Source organism: Camellia sinensis, chromosome 11, assembly GCF_055761805.1.
Source record: "Camellia sinensis isolate YWXY chromosome 11, ASM5576180v1, whole genome shotgun sequence".
NCBI lineage: Eukaryota > Viridiplantae > Streptophyta > Magnoliopsida > Ericales > Theaceae > Camellia > Camellia sinensis.
In genome coordinates, this window is record NC_138971.1 from 21,223,586 (window position 1) to 21,236,369 (window position 12,784).

Here is a 12,784-nt window from a genome sequence, read left to right on the forward strand (position 1 = left end):
TTTTTGTGTTAAATTATATTTTGTAATGCCCATAAATAATCAACAATAAAACTATCCACGATATTAATAAATGGCAATACATTTCTGAATATGATATCTTTACATTCACATGACTCAATTGTACAAAAGATGACACATGCAACTATGCATTCATAAGCCCTAACCCTGAATCTATAGCATGTGCCATAAGCTAGAGATATGCAATAAGATTAAACATATATCTTTATACCCTAACGGCTACAACTTTCCATGGCAGTATTTGGTTACAACAAAAGTGGGTCTAAGCTCAATACAGTTAAAGCCCTAGGCTTGTACAAAAATAAATATAACAAATAACAAAAAAGAAGCCCTCAGCTCCAAATTCCTCCCAAATTATGTTCTTGGCGAAGGCATATCATCAGTACCAAAAAATGATTTTCCACAAAGGGTGAGCCAAAGCTCAGTAGAGATACCCTAACACAGTGTATTAATCTTAACAAAGCTATAAAGTGAATGCAGATGTAATACTCGTGCCAAAACATTTTATATCTCTTTCCAAAAACATGCAATGCCAGGTTATATCACAATTCATGAAAACATTTCCTTTACAATAGAAAACAGGGTAGTGATTACAAGCTTTGGGAATATTTAGGTGTGTGTCTGGAAGTAGGCTATACAAGTACTACCAATGCCATTTTTATCGGTACTGACTGGAAGGCTCGATACCTGTAACGTCCCAAAATAAATACAACAACCCATCTACAGTATCAATAAGTGACAATAATGATAAAGTAATTATCCTCCATTAAGTCCAATTAAGCTTACAAAAAGGTAACATATACGACTATACATTCACAAGTCCAGCCATGAATCTATAGCATATGTCGCAAAATACAGAAATAGAATGGAAGTTTGAACAAATAAGAAATGCCCTAAGGGCTTACAGTTTTCCAAGTTAATACTTGGTTACAACAAAAGTGGATTTAGATCCAATACAGTTAAATCCCTTAGCTTTACAAAAATACGTATGATAAATACATAAAATAAAGCCTTTGCTCCAAGTCCCTCCAAGCTATTACCTTAGCGAAGGCATATCACCAGCACCTGAAATGTTTTTCCCACATAGGGTGAACCAAAGCCTAGTAGAAAAACTTTAACATAATTTATGAAGTTTAACAGAGATATAAGGTGATATGCTTATGCAATGCTCGTACAAAACCTTTTATATTTCCTTTCAAACCATGCAATGTTAGGTTTATATCAAAATTCGTAACCACTTCTATTACTTTAGAAAACAGGACAGTGAATCACATTCTGGGAATTTCAAAACAATACAACCTTTCCCGGAAATTTCTTCTAGAGGAAACCATAAATCGGGACCTATGTGAACGTAGGTTGTACAAGCACTACTATTGCCATTTCATGAAAATTTCGTCCTTGGGATCGATACTCATGTATACGCTCGATTTTTAGGACTTTCACCACGGACACTCAGGCCAACTTATTTCAACAAGATTACATTCACTTTCCAAATTTACCCTTTTTCTCAAAACAATAACATTTTCAATGTTCAATGCAAATGAATAAGAAATTGGTTTTAGTTCACCTAAATCCTCATGCAATTTCTACAATAATCATGACTATCCTCCACCGATAGCCCAAAACAGATATCTCCCAACAATTAAACAATTTTCCATAAAGATAACTTTCCAAATTTCAAGATGTAAGTAGTAATACATACCCAACTATACCATCATTGTCAATATTCACCCAATTCCACATTTCTAACATCAACTCCATATATTTATACAAAATCAACATTTAAGATATTTAGGGCAAAACCTCATTTTCTTCCAAAATCAATTCCATAACCATTTTCAAGATTTCATTTGAAAACCCTTCATTTGATTTTTAAGCCCAAAACCCTAGTTTTGAACAAAAATCCCCAAATCACAAAGTTTTTTTAGAAATATCAAATACCTAAGTTAAAAACCATAACAAAGTGTAAAAAAATCCTTACCTCAAGCTTAGAAGAGAAAGAAGGAAAAAAAATCCAAAAATTGATGAAGACGAAACAATGATTTGCTCCGATCAAAACGAAGCTCTCGACAAGCTCTACACCTCCCAAAGAAGCAAGGTAAGGTGATGCTTCTAAATGAGTAGATCTAAAGATCTAGTGTGAGAAAAGTGAGTTTAGAGAGAAAGAGAGATTCTTGGTTTAGAGAAGAAGAGAGAGAAGGTAAAGTGAAGAAAAGAGTAAGTGAGAGATCTATTCATAGTACTAGGTTAAAGTGAAATAAAGTCCCAAAGTCAACCCAAAAGAATAAGTCAAAACCCCCCAAAAGTAGAGCCCAAAATCGAATTGAAATATGGAAAAAAAAAAAACCCACAAGGGTCGACCCTTGGACCAGAGGTGTTAACCCTCAGGAAGAAATGGCAGAAACGCCAACGTTGGCAGCTGACAGGGTGTCGACCCTCGGACCAGAGGTGTTGACACCAAATTTCAGTAGCTAATTCTAGTTTCAACAGCAGACAAGGGTTGACACTTCCTAAACTAGTGTCGACCCCAGAGGCCAACAACAAAAGACAAGTGTCGATACCACCAAAGGCTGGTGTCTACCCTAAATTCTAGTAGCTATCCAAGAACACAGCAGCAAGATGGTGTTGACACCACCAAGGTTGGTGTCGACCCTCGGAGCTGAACAAGACAAGTAAAAGAAGGTAGTGTCGACACCAACTAGGATGATGTCGACCCCTGAAGCCAAAACCAACCATGAAGAGAAAAGAACGACCACCACGGATATGGTTTCCCGAATTCGAAAGCAATAAATAGTTCGGGTCTAAGCCCAGATCACTATAACCTTTCCCCTTTAAGGAATTTCATCCTCGAAATTTTAAATTAATAACAATATCATATTTAAACCAATTACAACAACGATAGTAATTCATTTTTGTCTTCATGACCCATCCACCGGTCATTCATTCTCACTACCGTGATAAACACGTTCTCATCACTAATTATACAATTCACATTTCCAAAACATATACAATGTTTATATTACATTAACATGATCAGATTTTTAATACAAGTTCAAACATCGACAAATAGGTCTGGATATTTCTCACGGACTTCCGCCTCACATTCCTAAGTTGCTTCCTCAACCTTGTGGTGTCTCCATAACACCCTTACCAAAAGAATTTTCTTGTCATGCAAGACTTGGTCTCGAGCGTCTAAAACTCTAACTGGTTTCTCCTCATACGAGGCATCCTCATCTACCTCTAGCTCAGTCCAGTCCCATACGTGTGATGGATTCGGCTCATACTTCCGAAGCATGCAAATATGAAACACGTCACAGACCACGAAAAGCTGTGGCAGCAAGGCCAAACGGTAAGCTACCTCTCCAATCCGCTCTAGGATCTCAAAAAGTCCAATAAACCTAGGAGACAACTTCCCACTCTTCTTAAACCTCATCAAACCTCGCCAATGTGATATTTTCAAGAAGATGTGACCGGAACCTCAAAGGATAACGGTCTCCTCCTACGGTCAGCATAGCTCTTTTGACGACTCTGAGCCGTGACCAACCTCTTACGAATAAGTGCAACCTTCTCCGCCATTTCCCGAACTAACTCAGGACCTAATATAGGTGCATCACCCACCTCGACTTAACACACCGGAGATCTACATGGTCAGCCATACAAAGCCTCAAACAGTGCCATGCCAATACTCGACTAGAAGCTATTGTTATAGGCAAACTCCACGAAAGGCAAGTGTCTCTCTCACTCCCGAAGCATATTCTCAAGGATCTGAATGGTACGCTCTGATTGCCCGTTAATCTAAGGATGATAAGCGGTGTTAAAAGTTAACTTAGTGCCCAAGGCATTTTGTAGGCTCTGCCACAACCAAGCCGTGAAACGCAAATCTCTATTGAAAACAATAGTGATTGGGATCCTATGAAGTTGAACCATGTCCCTAATATAAAGGTTGGCAAGATAATCTACCGAGTCACTTGTGCGCATAGGTACAAAGTGCACTGACTTAGTTAACTGATCAACTATCATCCAAATGGCATCATTACCCCGTTGAGTCCTCGAAAGACCCACAACAAAATCCATCGTAACATGTTCCCACTTCCACTCAACTATAGGCAAGGGTTGTAACAAACCCGTTGGCCTCTGATGCTCGGCTGTCACTTGTTGACAAGTAAGGCATCTTGATATGAACAAGGCTACATCTTTCTTCATTCCCCTCTACCAGAACTGGCGGCTAACGTCACAGTACATTTTTGTGCCTCCTAGATGTACCACAAGGCTTGAATGATGGAACTCTCAGAGTACCTCCTCTCAACGCGAGTCCGGCACGAAAAGATGGTCAAGGTATATAACACTCGAGTCAGAATACACGTTCAAACCCTTCTCTACCTTCCCACTAAATGTCTTCTCCCTGAGGGTTTCCATCTCAAGGTCACCCCTCTGTGCTTCTATAACTCAGCTCACAAGTGTAGGTTGTGCAACTATGAAAACAAAGTTGCTGACTCAACAGACTCGCCAAGATACAAGTCAAACTCGCCAATCACACCCAACATCTCCCATTCCTGGATGGTAATTCTCGCTACACTACTAAAGGATTTTTTACTTAAGGCATCAACCACTACATTGGCCTTTCCTGGATGATAGTGCAACTCAAAGTCATAATCCTCTATAAACTCCATCCACATTCTTTGTCTCAGATTCAGATTTACCTCAAACTCTTGTGATCGGAGAATACCTCAAATCTCTCACCATACAAGTAATGCCTCTAAATCTTCAAGTCAAAGATCACAATTGCTAACTCTAGGTCATGAGTAGGGTAATTTCTCTCGTGTGTTTTCAACTATCGTGAACCATAAGTTATTACCTTCCCCTCCTGCATCAAGACACAACCCAAACCTTCCCGAGATGCATCACAATATACTGAATAACCCAAACCCCTCTCTAGAATAATCAATACTGGAGCAATAGTAAGTCTAACCTTAAGCTCCTAGGACGACTTCTCGCAAGTCTCACATCAAATAAATTTGATTCCCTTCTTCATCAGCCTAGTCAAAGGTGAGGCTAATCTAGAGAAATATTTCACAAAACGGCGATAATACCCGACCAACCCCAAGAAACTACGAATCTCAAAGGCGTTCTTAGGTTGTTCCCAATCTTGTACTGCTTCTATCTTGGAGGAATCTACAGTCACCCCTTCTCTGGACACTACATGGCCTAAGAACATGACTTCTTTCAACCAAAATTCACACTTCCTGATCTTAGCATACAATTTGTGGGCTCTAAGCAACTCGAGCATAACTCACAAGTGTTCCTCATGTTCTTCCTTAGAGGGTGAGTAAATCAAAATATCGTCAACAAAGACGACCACAAAACGGTCCAGGAACTCTTGAAAGATCTTATTCATCAAATCCATAAACATGGTAGGTGCGTTGGTTAACCCAAAAAGCATCACTAGGAATTTGTAATGGTCATATTGGGTATGGAATGTCATTTTTTGGATATCCTCCTTCATTCTCAACTGATGGTAACCCGATCTCAAATCTATTTTAGAAAAGCAACAAGACCCTTTTAACTATTCAAACAAATCATCCATACGAGGTATTGGGTACTTGTTCTAGAAAGTTATCCGGTTCAACTTTCAGTAGTCAATACAAAGTCGCAGTGTACAATTATTCTTCTTGGCAAAGAGTGCCGATACTCCGTAAGGAGATGTACTAGGGCGAATAAAGCCCTTGTCTAACAATTCATGGAGTTGAATCTTCAACTAACTCAACTTGGTAGGTGCAAATCTATACGGTGCCATGGAAATCGGTGTCATGCCAGGCACTAAGTCAATAGAGAACTCAATCTCACGGTAAAGTGGTAAACTAGTGAGACCCTCGGGAAAGACATCCGGGTATTCACAAAATACCCTTAGCAATTCAACTCGGACTTTGTCACACTCACTACTTAAGAAGTTTGCAAGGAGACAACTAAACTCACTCCGACCTCGCGTATCACATACAGGTAATGAAGCTCTATTGTAGACACCCCATTTTGACCGCCCTTAAGACTTGGGCGCCTCATGCTAAACACTCGATGATGAATGTGCAATCGTTCAATTCTTCAGCAAAATGATTCAGTTTCAAACTTTAAAACCTAAACCTTGCACCCCCTTTGGACCAAAACCTTATTTTTTCTAGCCTAACCACTCAGAAAAAAGCTGGCCAAGAAGTGGCCGGTAGGCCATTTTCAAGTGGCTGGCTATACCTCTTCATGGGCGGTTGGCCATGTTTACTGACAATAGATATTTTATAACAGCCAGTTGTCCCTATGTGCATGCTTTGCACCAGCTATCTCTTTACAGATATTTCTGATGTGAGATGTTATTTTTCTATAAATACAAGACCTCTCCTCATGGTTTGTGGTTAGAAAATTTTGCCAAGAGCCATAACTTGTCCAACACACTTCCCTCATCTCTTGCATTATACATACACTATATATACACCTTCTAAGCTAAAAATTGAGATTTTGCTGAGGTTCTTGAAGATAATTTTAGATCCTAGAGAGTGTTAAATTTGTGGTTTGTCAATCAAGAAGAACACCCTCTCTTTAAAGGGGAAATCTTTGAACTCTTTAACCATCTTTTCTTCCTCTTTTTCTTGTATTTTCATATTGATTTTAGAGTTGTTTTTAAGCTTAAAATATGATTTAAAGTCACAAAAAGCGGAGGGGTTAGCCACCCTTCCTTAGGCCTTGTTCCATGGCTTGTTGCTTTGCCTTTTTCCACTTTGTTTCTTTTGGTCTTGGCCACTGTTTTTTGGAGTTTATGGACTGTTTAATGTGTTTATTTAATTTATGCTTTGAATATTACACTTGTGTTCTTGTGAGTCCTCATGGATTTGGTGTATAGGCCATAGATTGCAATCCATTTGAGTTAATAGCCCTTTTCCTTTATTTATTTATAGCTTTCATATATATATATTCATGTCATTGTAATCATACACCTTTTCATTAGCACTCTGTAATCTCCCTCATTTCTTTATTTCTTTTGATTAAGAGTTGTATCAAACAAAAGATTACCGCTTAAGGCATAAGAAAGAGACCCATCATGCTAAATGGCTTAATCTCTTCGGAAGTTCATTATCAGGGCATTACATCTCTCTTATGCTAAGCATGATCTTTTGTTTGACACTTCCCTTTATTGCCGGTGTATTACTTCTAAGGGACTAATTTTCTAGTTAGACCCTTGGAAATCATAAAGGAAAGAGTCATTATAGTTCATTATCAGGTTTGGATTTGGAGTCATTATAGCTCTTTTCGGGTTTGACTCTGAATTCATTATCGCTTGAAAATGAGTTTGATTCTTCTTTTGTAATTTCCCTTATAGAAAAGGGCTTGAAAAGCTCATTTCTCGGGTCAAGTAATGCTTGTTATTCTTTATTACTTTGGACTTAGTGGACGTAATCATCATCTTTGGACAAAAAGGAAAAAAAGATAAGAAAATGGAAAGGTAACGTAAAAAGGCTAATAAAATTGGAGTAAAAAAGAGGTAAAAAGATAATAAAATTTGGTTAGGTTCAAACGGACGTTATACCGAACCTATTGCTTCTAGAATCATTGCATACTTTTTAGTGATGTTCGATGATTCATGAGGCGAGTCTACCCCTCCCATGAGGTAACTCCATGATAGGAATGAGGTATTGTGTGTCTTTCGTTGTGTCTATTAAGCTCTTGTCCTATCACTTCTAAGATTATCATGCAACAAATTTGCAATGATTGATGATTTGAGAATCAAATCTACTCCTTCCTTGATCATCTTCATGATAGGGAAGGGCAGCGAGGTAAACATCTCTTGGAAACAATATGTCTTTGTCACGACCTAAACCCGCCTCTATAGGTTTAGCGTCGTAACCGGCTAGTAATCCGTAGATTACCTATGACCTCAAAGACAAAATTTCAAAGTATTTAAAGAATATCGGGACCTGAAGCAGAAGCAAAACAAAAATAATAATGTCCATTGAGCTATGCGTACACGATCAACTGTAGAAATTAAAAAAAAAATTAACACACTTTTATATATATATATACATGTACAAAGACATATTTTATATCTCACACACTACATGAAGGACTTTCAATAAAATATAAAGTTTAACCAAAGCTTGACAAAATAAAACGAAGCCTCCACACAGAGGCACTTATTGGGTGGCTTGACAAAAAGGGTGAACTTCGGGACAAACTCTAATGTTGATCCTTCAATTGCTCACCTATACATATATAAAGAGTGAGCTAACGCCCAGTGAATAATACCAAAGTAAAGAGGTTATATGAATGAGATATGTAATTAAGTAAATCACATTAGTACATATTACATGTAAATCAAATTAAGAACGATCTCAAGTTTAACATATCATGCTCAAGACGTATCAGAGGGGCAAAACGACCTCAGGTCCAAGTTCTCATTCATACAGAATGACCTCGGGTCCAAAATACTTGTCCAATGACATTATAGAATGGCCTCGGGCCCAATCATAATACAGAACAACTGTAGACACCCCATTTTTGACCGCCCTTAAGACTTGGACGCGACTGATGGTTTACTTGATGGAGAAAGGTGTGTAGGGCAAAGGTTCAGTTTCTTCGGCAAGGGTAGAGTCAAATCTCAACTTCATACCCCTTTTTTGGACCGAAACAATCTTGATCAAAATATTTTAGACTTGAAACCCTCTCTTTCAAAATGTTTTGAAAATAAAGTTCCTACGATGTTCCAATGCTTGTATTTCGTTAAATGTTACGCTTTTCGGTAAACTGAGCAAGGACAAAGTGGAAATGAATGAAAGAGAGATGAAATCTTTGAAAAATCTTTCAAAACACCTTACTTAAGGGTTTGGAGTTGAAGAAAAGAAGAGAAGAGGGAAGAAACTAGTCTGGGAGAAGTTCGGCATGAATCCGGGTAGGAGAGAGTCGAGCCGCTCTCGCTGAATCAGGCCTATTCATTTGCATACTTGGATTTTAGCTATTAGGCTACCACCATTGGAAATATTACTTCCGGGGCTTCATTTTGCACTCAAGAATCTCCTAAATCCAAGTCCAGACGGGGAAGATATGGTTGGTTGAAGTAGGGCATCAACCTGGTTGGATTGAATCTGCGCGGCTTCACTAAAACAGTTGTAACTTTTTCACAGGAGGAATTTTAATGCAAGGCTGGTTCCATTGGAAAGCTAACTTCCGGGGATTCAATTTGGACAAAAGAATGACTTGAAAAGGAGTTCATATAAAGGAGTTATGGCCATTTGAAGTTGGACCTGGAAAGTAGAGTTTTCCTAAACTAGCTGGCCGACCCGAAAAGGTGGCTGGCCGACCACCCTCTCCTGAAAAAGTGGTCGGCTGACCAGAAAAAGTGTCTGGCCGACCAGAAAAGGTGGTCAACCGACCACTTATGCCCAGAAAGCTCAGAATTGACAGATATTTTCCCTCCAGCTGTCTTCCACAACCTCCAGCTGTCCTATAATCAGATATTTTCGAGCCAACTCTCCTTTTTGCTATATATGATGATATATCTCCCATTTTTCAAAAAAGAACTTCTTGGAGAAGCTTGGGAGCTTCTCACTCTAAAAAAGTCTCTCTCTCTCTACAACTTCCAGACCTAAAACCTCTGCCTCTCTCTCATTCTCTTGCCTTTGTGTGCATAACAAGAGCTATACTTGGAGATATACCTCTCCTTTGCCTAGGCACCCTTGATCAAACTCAACTACCATTGGGCTGAGGTTCTTTGAGGATCATTTTGAGCTCCAAAATCTGGTTTTAGCTCAGAGTTTGGACCCCTTTTGCTGCTGTCTTCTTGAGCTTTAAGGGTAACACACCATTTCCCTCTTTTTTGTATTATTTTGCTTCCTATCTTAGCCCTATTTGAAAGCATTTTTGGACTTCAACATAAACTAGAAAAAGTCTTGTTTTGATCTTATAAACATGTTTTTTTAAGGACTCTTTTCTATTTGGGGTCATCTTCCCCCTTCCATGCTTCATTTCCTCATGTTTTGAGCCTTGCATTTGAGCATTTGCATTGGCCTTGGTTTGGACTTTTAGCCACTGAAATCCAGTGGATTTTCAGTGGCTTAGATGTGTTTTTGAGCTTCAAAATCAGAGATGGGTGACCCTCTCACCCCTTATTCTCTTTACTAGCATTGTTGGCCTTCCAAAGGAGCTCCATTTTACATGCTTTGAAGTCACATTTCAGGCCCTATTTTGTGAGTTTTAAGGTCTTCCTTGACTCTGTCCAGAGCCCCTTTGGCCATATTTTATGTCTTTGATGCATGTGTAGAACAATCCCACTCAAGGCCTTTCAAAGGGTCTTTCATTTGCATGCTTCCTAGGTTGATTTCAGGGCCTTTTTGGTGAGTTTTAGGGCTGTCATAACTCATTTCTAGAGGTGGTTTTGCCCTTTTGTTTGTCTATCATGTATGTGTAGAACAACCCCTTGCATGGCTTTCCAAAGGAGCTCATCATTTTTGCATGCATTGACAGAGTTTCAGTGGTTATTTGGGCATATTTAGGCATGGAATACATCTGTTTTTGGCTGGTTTAATGAGATTTCATATGCTTCATATAGTTGTAGAACAACTCATGGTTCACTAGCTTTCTTTGCATGCTTTGTGGGCCCTTGATTTTAGCACTTTTTGGCTATGTCATAAACTGGTATTGTGCTTATTTTGGACTTCCCTAGCTCTGTTTTTGAGTCTCATGATTGAATGATGTTTGTTTTGCATGCTTGTAGTTCAATACCCATGCTTAACTTTGAGATTTGAGGTCCATTGCATGCGTGTGCTGAGGTGTGTTCATGTTTTGAGGCCATTTTACATCACATTTTAGAGCCTATATGAATGCCATATTGCCATGTTTTCATCTCTTTAAGTGTGCTTGAGAGTCGGGCTTGAATGCCTTGTTTACCGACCATTGAATGAGCTTCATTTTCATGCTTGTTGAGCCATCATTTTAGGCCAATTTTCCACTGTTTCAGACCTGCCTAGGGTCTGTTTGAGGTTGGTTTTGCCTTTGGTGCATTGCTTTGGGTACCTCTAGTGTAACGCACATCACTAGTTTAGGTACCCGGCCCCCCTAGCTTGCATTGTGTGCCATGTTTGCATAATTCGGGACCATTGAGCATCATATTTCAGAGCTGTAAATTGCATGTTTGTATGCCATCTTTCATCCCTTGCCATGCTTTGGTAGAGTGGTATTTCATGCCTTAGGTTCGGTCCTTGGCATTCGTGCATGTGTGCATGCATTTCGATTCTCTCATTTTCATCACATGGCCACTGATGTGAGTGTGGCTGAAGTCCACTCACATTGGTATAAGTCCATCTTGCATCGAGCATGCCATGTAGTTCATGTTGTTGCATGTTTAGCCTTTGCATTGCGTATGCTAGGTTGTTAGGAGCATTGTGCATGCCATGATATGTTATTCCTCGCATTGTGTATGCTAGGTTGATAGTCGCATTGAGTATGCCTTAGTTCACGAGCATTGCGGATGCCATGTAGTGTTAGCATTGTATATGCTAGGTGCATGTTTGCATTTTATCCCTTGCATGCTTGCATCATTTGGTTGCATTACACTTAGGATTGCATGCTAGTCGCATTTGCGCGTGCCATGCATTGCTTGTTGCATTGTGCTTGGAGTAGGGTTTAGTCCAAACACGAGAAACGAGAGACGTTTTGTACTCCAAGTGACGAAACGTGCCTTGATTCTCGGTCGCCAACATTCCGGATTTCCCATGATGGAGTTTAGGCCTTAAGTGTGTATTTGTGCATTCATGTCACATCAAAACGTGCAATTCGACTCCTCGGCCATCATGCATTGAGATGCATGGTTGATGGCCCGAGGATCGAGGGCCACACTTCCTAAAGCTTGTGCAAGGATGGGGAGGAGTGGTCGCGCACACATATGTTGAAAATACCTTGCTTTCTCTCCTTGCCTTTGTTGCAGAAAAACCAGAGTCCAGGGGCAGAAAGTGGTCGGCCGACCAGGTTTCCTGGTAGGCCGACCACCTTTTTTGGTTTCCACCATAAGGGGTGGTCGGCAAGGGTTTTCCAAGCCAATACCTGGTCGGTGGCTTTCCCAAGGTGGAGTTTCAGCCTTCTGGAGCTTTGTGTAAGTTTCTAAAATCAGCTGCAAACAAAGGCGAGACGAGGCATCGCGATGGAATTTACCGACAAGGCAACTCAAGCATACATCATTCATCATTCGAAACAAGAGCTGAGGCAGTCCATTTTATAATTTGCATACTAATTTACTAGCTTTCCTAGTTAAGTTGTTAATTAATTAGGGTTTTGTACTTATTCGGACTGTATTACTTTCGGACTGTATATTATTTATTCGGACCCTCCGAGCGAGGGCAATGTTGTAATAAATGTGCGCGTGTGTGATGTATGTCTTCCAACCCCATGTCTTTCTCCCTTTTATTTACCAGCTTATGATGGTTAGATTAGGGCATGTTTCAATTAGCATACTTATGCTTGCATGTTTGCATTCATTCGTCTGTATTGCATGCACCGGGCTCGGCGCATCATACTAACTGCATTTGTATTTCAATTCCAAATTGAATACGTGTTAGCTGTAGCATCATCATATGCCATGTTTAGAATAGCCGAGCCTATCGTAGTTGCATTTTTGCATGTGTTGCATTAGGCATTTCTGTATAGTTAGGATCGTGCATGGATTTCTAACATAGCTTCTGTTTTGGCTTGGAGTACTCGGTAAGTGTTTATGCTTTAGCATCCTTGCATGTGTGTAAGT